This window comes from Arvicanthis niloticus, chromosome X (assembly GCF_011762505.2).
Source record: "Arvicanthis niloticus isolate mArvNil1 chromosome X, mArvNil1.pat.X, whole genome shotgun sequence".
Lineage (NCBI taxonomy): Eukaryota > Metazoa > Chordata > Mammalia > Rodentia > Muridae > Arvicanthis > Arvicanthis niloticus.
In genome coordinates this window covers 91,478,446-91,487,937 of record NC_047679.1, presented here as the reverse complement: position 1 = coordinate 91,487,937, position 9,492 = coordinate 91,478,446, and the positions used below count along the sequence as shown (strand labels likewise).

At 40.7% G+C, this 9,492-nt stretch overlaps 1 pseudogene; it reads right to left on the bottom strand.

Moving 5' to 3' along the window:
- Positions 1 to 8,095: 8,095 nt before the first annotated feature.
- Positions 8,096 to 8,949, bottom strand: LOC117695076 (prohibitin 1 pseudogene; annotated as a pseudogene).
- Between the last annotated feature and the right edge of the window lie 543 nt (positions 8,950 to 9,492).

The following is a 9,492-nucleotide window of genomic DNA, read 5'->3' as shown; positions in this document are numbered from 1 at the left end:
TGAAAACAGAAAATACCAGCAAGGATTCAGAGAAAAGGAACATTTTTTTACAGCCACTACAAAATCAGCATGGGAATATGCCAAACAACTGGAAATAGAACTTTTATAAGATCAAGAAATTCTATCACTCTTGAGTGTATGATTGAAAGACTCTCAGTCAGTATAACACAGAGATAATTGGACATCAAAGGTTTGTCAACATCATTTACAGTAGAAAGGGTATTGGACTAGCCTGATGTCCATCAACACATAAATGGACAAATGGCATAAGGTATATCATGAAATTAGAATTCAAGTCCAGCCTAAGCTACACAGTGAACTTGAGGCTATCTTGGACTGCAAGAGATTATTACAAGACAAAACAAAGTGATAAAGTGATACAATTCTGTTTCAATTAAAAACACAATAAAAATCAAAACAACCATCAAAGATGTTTGGCCAGTGTTTTACAGAATTATATTAATTTATGTACAGAAACTTGCATGATATCTTGAGCCAGCCTCCACTCTTTTTTTCTTTTTATTTATTCTTTTCTCATACAAAACCTTCCATCCAGTTTCCTCTCCTTCTTCTCCTAACCACCCCACATTCCTCCTCTCTTTCCTAGATCAACTTCTCTCCTATCTCACTCCAGAGAAGAGCAAACTTCCCAGGGATATTCATCAAACATGGCATAACAAGTTACAATAAATATAAACAAAAACCCTTATATCAAGGCACATTGCAGCAACCCAGTAGGAGAAAAAGGGTCCTGAAAACAGGCACAGGAGTCAGAGACGGCCCATTCCTACTGTTAGGAGTCCCACAAAAACCCCAAGCTAAAAAAATAACATAACTTATATGCAGAGGACCTAGCACAGTCCAATGCAGGCTTCATCCATCATTGTCCTTTCAGTTTCTGTGAGCCCCTATGAGCCCTGGTTAATTGTTTCCATTGGCTGTGTTTTTATGGTGTCCTTGAGCCCAATGGTTCCTACAATCCTCCCTCCCTCTCTTTGTGATTTCCCACAGCACCACCTAAAGTTTGTCTGTGAGTTTCTGAATTTTCTCCCATCAGTTGCTGGGTGAGGCCTCACTGATGAAACTGAACAACAGCCACTACTAATTAATGCCTGTCTTTCAAAAATTCCTGTATCATTGGCATAACTGAGAGGAAATATTCACTTAAAACACATAACTGAATAGCAAACATACCACAACTTAAATTTGCAGAGCAGTCTCATTTACTGTTACTTACATTTGATACACAAGTTGACAGATATTTTGTTGCTATTAAATACAGGAGCAAACTGAAGCTGTATATGGTTAACCTGAGCACATAGAAATAGAACACAGCCCACCTGACTTGGAGAGGTTTTTACAGTATACTAAACTGTCTCACTAGATGGGACATTTTCAGAAGTAAATAAATGGAAAAATGAGACAGAAAATAACCTATTAGGGTGATACCAAGCCTTTCAAAATTATTATATATTTTTCTGCAATTGTTGCAGATCAAGAATTTGATGTGCCTTTTCAAATTTATGCTCACAATATATTTTTCCTCAATAGAAAGTAAACACTTCAACTTTCATTTCTACACATAGCAGGATTCTTCTGACCAAAGGATATACTTCTGAAGAAAAATAAAACTTTAGAAATTCTAGTATGAACATTCTAATCATGCTTTTTAAACTAACCCACAAAATTCTTTTCTAAATAGAAACATCAGGGCTGAAGAGATGGCTCAGTGTTTGAGTCCACACTGCTGTTTCTCAAGATCCAGACTTGGTTTCCAGCATCCAAATTAGGCAGCTCAAAATAATATGAAAATCCAGCCCCAAACAATATGCTACTTCTGGCGTCTACAGTCACTGCAGGTACATGGTGCACATAGAATCAGACAGGCACATAATGCGTAAGCATAAAATAAATAAACAAAAGCATCAAAGCACAACTTCCTGTGAGGGGCATTGTTTTAGGATCCAGTTGTCAGTATGTTTTCTTTGAGTTCAAAATCTATTATCTGAGAATGGACCAATGCTACAAGAGCTAGCAGCTTAGCAGGCAGGGCCAGCCACTGCTCAGTAGCAGAGCCCCAGCAGCTATGGTTGCCTCTTGGCGTCTTTGCTGGGCCAAGAGAGCCTCCTTGGTATCCAGGCTGCACCGATAAAGCACTGAGCCTTGCTCCTTAATGCAAACAGGTTCCAAATGGCCTTTGCCTCCAGCATTGCAGCCTGCAGACAGTGTTGGGCATCCTACCAATGGCCAGGGATAGCCTCTGGTCACACAAGCAGAAGCCTCTGGCTGATGGGGGCGGCAGAAATCACAGTACTCAACTTCCTTGGAGGGAAAGGTAAGGAGGAGACAGGTCTGGATGCTGCATTTGTCTCCCTCCCTGAAATTCTTCCCCAACACCCACACTGGCCAGCGAAGACAAAGCTAAACTTGACCCGGTTCCTAGGCCAGTTCTTGTCTCTTCACTGGATGGATCCAACTTTCTGTTTATAAAAAAAAAAAGAAAAAAGAAAAACAGAAGAAATTTAATCTTACTAAAAATTCTGGCATTGAGAATACTCGATTCCACATCCTCTTCTGTTCTGCATGCAGAAGCCTTATCTGGTTTACAGTCCACCGCTGCTCAATGGAATCGAGGCTGCACAGAAACAAGGAGCATGCTGGGACATGCTGTGTGTTCTGGTAGTTGTCTGTCGATAACTCAGTCTTTCTTAGGGGCTTAGGGTTAACAGTCAGAACTGTGCCATATTAACTAAAGATGTTCCTTTTCTAGATACAGATGTGCAGACGATGAGGGGCTCAGAGACCACACACTCAGAGGCAATATCCAGGTCAGAAAGAGACCAACCCAGAAGTAGGAAACAAAGAATTGGTGTCCCTATTTTGTATGTCCACCTGTCTCCAACCACATGCCCTCCCTCAAAGAGCATCAGAAAAAAGTGAAGGCTTGTCCTGCTTCACTTGAGACTCCTCTGGGCCTAGGAAAGCAGAAGTCCATTGTGTCTGTTTTTCAGGAAGCCACAGGAAGTGCCTTCAAGATGCCATTCATGTTGGCTCCAGGTTGTGTGGACTTCTCTTCCCTCTTGAGGTGTCTGAGGCACAGGCAACAATTTCCTAGCTTTCATAAAAGTTTATTTCCATTCATCTATTTTGACCTACTTGGTACTGGATGGACATTCAGCCAGTGTTAAACTGCAGGGCTATGACACCCTTGATACCTTCAGATGGTCTCTGGTTTCCTCTACAAAACAAAAGTTTCAGGCCTTGTGAGTATTTATATAGGAACTGTGGCTTAGCCACAGGCCCAGTCAGTCACAGGTCTGGTCAGCCACAGGTCCCAGTGCTATTCTCTGTCTCATCACCCCGTGAGGGGCCCTGCTTCCCCATTCTCACTACTACTTCAACTGTGTCTCAGGGACACACAGCTTTTCATACTGGACCCAACCTAAGCCCTGTCTCTTGCTTCCCTGCAGACCAGCTTCTGAGTATCTTCTCAAGTACTCATCGGATGTCAGGAGGAACTCTGAGAATAGGAATAAAGAAGCCTGGTCTCACCGGCTTGCCTTCCCCAGATGCTCAGCTCTCTCATGTCACCTGCCCTGCACTATCCTGCGTGGTGCTACCATTGCTCCTTCCATTCTTCTCAGTAGTACTGGATAGGAAAGTGAGGCATTTTCTGGTGGCAAACTTCTAAGCTGTGACCTGCAGCAGCTTCTACCATGTGACTCTGACAGAATGGAGCCACACAGAGATATTGAGAGTTCCACCACAGCCATGAGTCTTCATCCCTGTGGAAGTGTGAAACCACAGTGGTAAGGAAACACCATTCCAAGTCTCCAGAGTGAAAGAGATCTCCTCATGACATTACCAACCTCAGTCACCCAAAGTCCAATGAGCTTGCAACCAGCATTGAGCCATGCTCCCTCCACCCCTGTTCCTACCTCCCAGTTGTTACTTTCTCTCCTCCTCTTCTTCCTCTTCCCCCATCCACACAGAGTGTGATAAAAGTAGGTTAACATGGACATTGGACCCACTGTTTGGAGCCAACCTTAGTTTATCATTGCCAGTTTTCCAGTGGCGACTTTATATTGCACCCTACTAACAAACTGTGTTTCCTACCTTTGTCCATGACACTCTGAAAAGAAGATAGAACATCTCTCCTGAGTCAGGGGACTAGTGGCATTTTGGTGCTTTTTTTTTTTAAAGAATATTCATTTACTGCTATGGATATGAGTGTTTTGCCTGCTATGTGCACCATGTACAGAGAGTACCTGAAGAACCCAGAAGTGAACCTTTCACATTCCAGTGGAAGCTCAAGATATTTTTACTGAATATTTTATGTATTTACATTTCAAATGTTATCCCTCTTCTTGGTCCCCCCCCTCCGGAAATCCTCCATTTATCCCCTCACCCTGCTTCTATGAGAGTGTTCCCTCACCCAACCACTTCGGCATCCCCGCCATGGCGTTCCCCTATACTGGGGGATTGAGCCTTCACAGGACCAAGGGCCTTTCCTCCCATTGATGCCCAACAAGGCCATCCTATGCTACATATATACATGGCTGGAGCCATGGGTCCCTCCATGTATACTCTTCGGTTGGTGGTTTAGTCCCTGGGAGCTCTTCTATGGTTTTTATATACCAAATTGTATTTGATTTGCTGATCATAACTCCTAGGATCCCATTCAGATGCATGTACTGCATAATATGAAAGTCCAAATAATTAGATAAAGCCTCACTGTTTATGTTATCATAGACATGGAGCATAGACTTGGGTAAGTCTAGAGATCAGTGTCAAACCATGTGAGATCTTGTAGCCCACCAGAATTCATGATTAGAAATCATAAACATGGCCATATTCAATTGTACTTCAGTTTTACACCAGAAAAGTTACCTATGTATGCTTCAGTATTCCAGAGTAAATCTAATGTGTGACCAGGATAGAGCAAATAACTTGCCACTCCCTGTACTATCAGCACCTTTGAAATCTTATTCTCTATACTGGCAGTCAGATCCGTCTATATGGGTTTATGTTTACTTTACCTTAAGGCTATGACTTTCATATGTTTATATTCTGTTCACATTTTTCCCATGTTCAAAATTCTTCTCTTAACAACCTGTTCCTATGACCCAATTCCTGACCATACTTTTTAATTAGTAATTGAATTACACTCATCTTAATTACATATCATATTGTGATGTATTGATCATTCTGACATAACAACTTAGCATAAGAATTTACAGTAGAACGGGAGGGATGGCTCAGCAATCAAGAGTACTGACTCCTCTTCCAGAGGTTCTGAGTTCAATTGCCAGCAACCACATGGTGGCTCACAACCATCTGTAATGGAATTGGATGCTCTCTTCTGGTGTTTCTGAAGACAACTACAGTGTACTCACTCATATAGATAAAATAAATAAATAAATCTTTAAAATAATTTAAAGTAGTTGTTATGTCTCAGCCTGAAGCCAACCAATGATTATTAAGGACTATAATAACTTTGTTCAGGATTAAAAGAATATTCAAAAGTGGTAGTTTGGTATGTGTTAGCACTGTTTCTTATTTACAGAAAAGATAATGCCACAGTGAAAGGTAAATACTGCATTTCTATCTTTTAGTGAGGTATATAATTACTGAAATAACAAACATTGGACACAGATAACAAAAGAGAAGTATAAATTATTCATAGAAAATAGAAAATGGTTATAAATTCATCCATGTTTTGAACAGTTATAAAGTGTGGTTAGAGTGAATTTGATAACATCCAAGTTTTCTTCCAGCCCTCTGGTTCTATTTGTTATGTCAATGGAAACAGACTTGTGTAAATAAATCAAATTGTTATCTCTGTCCATTTTGGTGCAGAATAAGTACTGTAATTTATTTCTCAATACAAATGGAAGGTGTGCTGAGATTCAAAATCAATGAAAGAAACACTGAAGCAAAATCTGCTTACTGTAAGGTAAACAACCGTTATTACAAGGAGCTGAAACATTTTAAACCAAGTGATTCATGCAGCAAAAAGACAAGCAGAAAGTGCTTTGAATTTTCCTTTCTGTAAAACCTAAAGAATTGGGGGGTACCCCAAGGTGTGCTGAGCAGCATGCTATCCCCTAGCACACCTCAAGTCTTCCCCACCTTCTCTGCCCACCTTCATCAGACCTACAGAGCCTGAACCATGCAAGTTAGCTTCTATTCCTCCCACCAATCTCCCCTGCTCACTGAGTTCCACTGGGGTACCCCCAAGCTGCCCTGAGCTGTCTGCTATCCCATGTAGACCTCCACTCTCCTGCCACCTCTCTTCCCACCTGCATCAGACCTGCAGATTATAAACTATACAGACCTCTGCTCAGGAACCATAAAGCACAAGGATACCCACCATAGGCATGCCATACCAGGACCATCGAGGTTAACCCCCTCCCAATACCTACTACTACAGGACCATCCAAAGACCAAGTCCATCCAGATGGCTAAAAGTCACCTAAAGAACACAATCAACAAAAGCAAGGGCAATATGACACCGTCAAAGCACAGCTACCCTACTATACAGCAAGCCCTACATACCCTAACACAGCTGAAGCACAGGAAAATGACAGTAAATCTAATCTTATAAAGATGATAGAGGCCTTTAAAGATGAAATGAATAAACCCCTTAAAGAAATACAGCCTGTGCTCCACAAAATTGGGAAATCTTGACAAAATGGATGATTTTCTAGACAAATACTACTTACCTAAGTTAAACCAAGATCAGTTAAACTATGGAAACAGCTCTATAACCCTGAAGAAATAGAAGCAGCCATTAAAATTCTCTAAACCAAAATAAAGCCCAGAATCAGATAATTTTAGTGCAGAGTTTTACCAGACTTTCAAAAAGAGCTAATGTCAATGTTCCTCAAACTATTCCATAAAATAAGAACAGATGAAACATTGCCAAACTCATTCTATAAAGTGACAGTCACCCTGACACCAAAACCATACAAAGGTTCAAAAAAGAAAGAGAATTTCAGATCAATTTCTCTTAAGAACATTGATGCAAAAATACTCAATAAAATACACACAAATTGAATGCAGGAACATATCAAAAACATCATCCACCAGGAAAACTTAGGCTTCTTCCTACTTGCAGAGATGCAGGGATGGTTCAATATACAAAAATTCATCAACATAATCAACCATATAAACAAACTAAAAGAAAAATCACATGATCATCACATTAGATGATTTTAAAAAAGCATTTAACAAATCCAACACCCCTTCATGTTAAAAGTATTAAAGAGATCATGGATACAAGGCACATATCTAAACATGATAAAAACAATATACAGCAAGATAATAACAAACATCAAACTAAATTGAGAAAATTTAAAGCAATTCTACTAAAATCAGGAACAAGATAAGGCTGCCCACACTCTCCCTATCTATTCATTCATATAGTATTTGAATATCTATCTATTCATATAGTATTTTGAAATTCTAGCCAGAGCAATAGAACAACTAAAGGGGATCAAGTGGATACAAATTAGAAAGGAAGAAGTCAAAGTATGCTATTTGTGAATGATATGATAATATACATAAGCAACTCCAAAAATTCTACAAGAGGACTCTTACAGCTGATAAACATCTTCATCAAAGTGGCTGGATAAAAAAAAATAAAAGAAACAGTAGCCCTCTTTTATATAAATAATAAACAAAGAAAGAAATTACAGAAACAACACCCTTTATAATAGCAATGAATAATATAAAATATGTTGGTGTAACTATAACCAAGCAAGTGAAAGATCTGTGTGAAAAAATCTTCAAGTCCCTGAAGAAGTAAATTGAAAATTTTGGGAGATGGAAAGATCTTCCATGCTAATGGACAGTGCAGATTAACAGTTAAAATGGCCATCTTACTAAAAACAATAAACAGATTCAATGGCAGCCTAATCAAAATTCCAACCAAAATTTTATTTTATAGATCTGAAGTTATTTTATTTTTATTTCCTTCACTTTAAGCCAATCATTATATTTCACAGTGATTTCTGGGGTAGGGCAGAAGAAAGGTGTCATTCAGAATGACCTCATGGCCTGGTTGGCCTGAGGAGGTGAAGCAGGAGACACCTCACTGGGGAAGCTGGAGGAGCACGGAATGCCACACTGGCAGGTAGGGATGTTCAGAGAGCACGGACTGCCACACGGGCAGGTGGGCAATGTTCCCTGAGCGAGAGAGCTGGTACCCAAAGTCCTCAGCAGCTTCCAGCTTCTGTAGCCCAATAAGGCCCTGCTGTGGCCAGCAAGTTGGCGATCAGTTCAGCTGCCTTAGAGTCACCCTCAGCGGAGATGATGACTTCCTTCTGCTGCTGCTCAGCCTGTTCCACCACCAATCTGTGTCTCTCTGCTTCCCGCTGAGCCACCTGTCCGGCTTCTACTGTCTCTGTGAACTCCTTCAGAAGGTCTGATGTGTCAGGGACACGTCATCCAGATGGGCCCCAACGTTGCTGCTCGCTCTGTGACGTCATCGCTCACCTGCCTGGAGACCAGTTCTCGCTGGGTGATCAACTCCCCAGCATCTAAGTGAGCCACCACCAACTTGAGGATCTCTGTGGTGATAGACGGCAGCACCTGCACATCACCTGCTCATCATTATCCTCACCGATGATGCCGGTGTAGATACGAGGAAGCTGGCTGGTCACCGGCCAGAAGAGAATGCGCAGAGTAATGATGACATTCTGAAAATCTTTGCTACTAGTAATGACCGGCACATTCCATGGTCAAGAGCAGCAGTCTTGACCAAGATAATTGGTTTCTGTACCCAAGGGATGAGAAAGTGAGTCCCTTCTCCTACCAAATGTCCTGTACTCCACGGAATCGGTCAAAGATGACAGTTCTATTATATAAAGCAGAATTCGCCATGCCTCCTGCAACTATTAACCAGGCCGAACTTTCTGATGGACTCAAACACTGGCAGCCATGCATACTTCTGTTACATTCACTCACACCGTTTACACTCTGACCTCCACATGAATTCCCCCCAAAATTTTTAATAGATCTTGAAGGAGCAATTCTCAAAGTCCCATGGGAAAACAAACAAACAAAACACAGAATAGCCAAACAATCCTGAACAAGAGAAGAACTTGGGGAGGAATCACCATCCCTCAACTGAAGCTGTACTACAGAGCAATAATGATAAAAATCTGCATGGTATTGGTACCAAAACACATTAAAATTGAATCAAAGACCAAGAAAAAAAACCACAGACCTACAGACTCTTGATCTTTGATAAACAATCTAAAATCATATAATGGAAATAATAAAGCATCTTCAACAAATGATGCTGGTATAACTGGGTGTCTACATGTGAAAGAACAAAAATAGATCCATATTAACCACTCTGCACAAAAAAAGTCCAAGTAGATCAAGGAAGTCAACATGAAACTAGATACATTTTATCTCATAGAAGAGAAAGTCGGAAATACCCATGAATACATTGGTGCCAGAGGCAATCTCCTGAACAGAAAG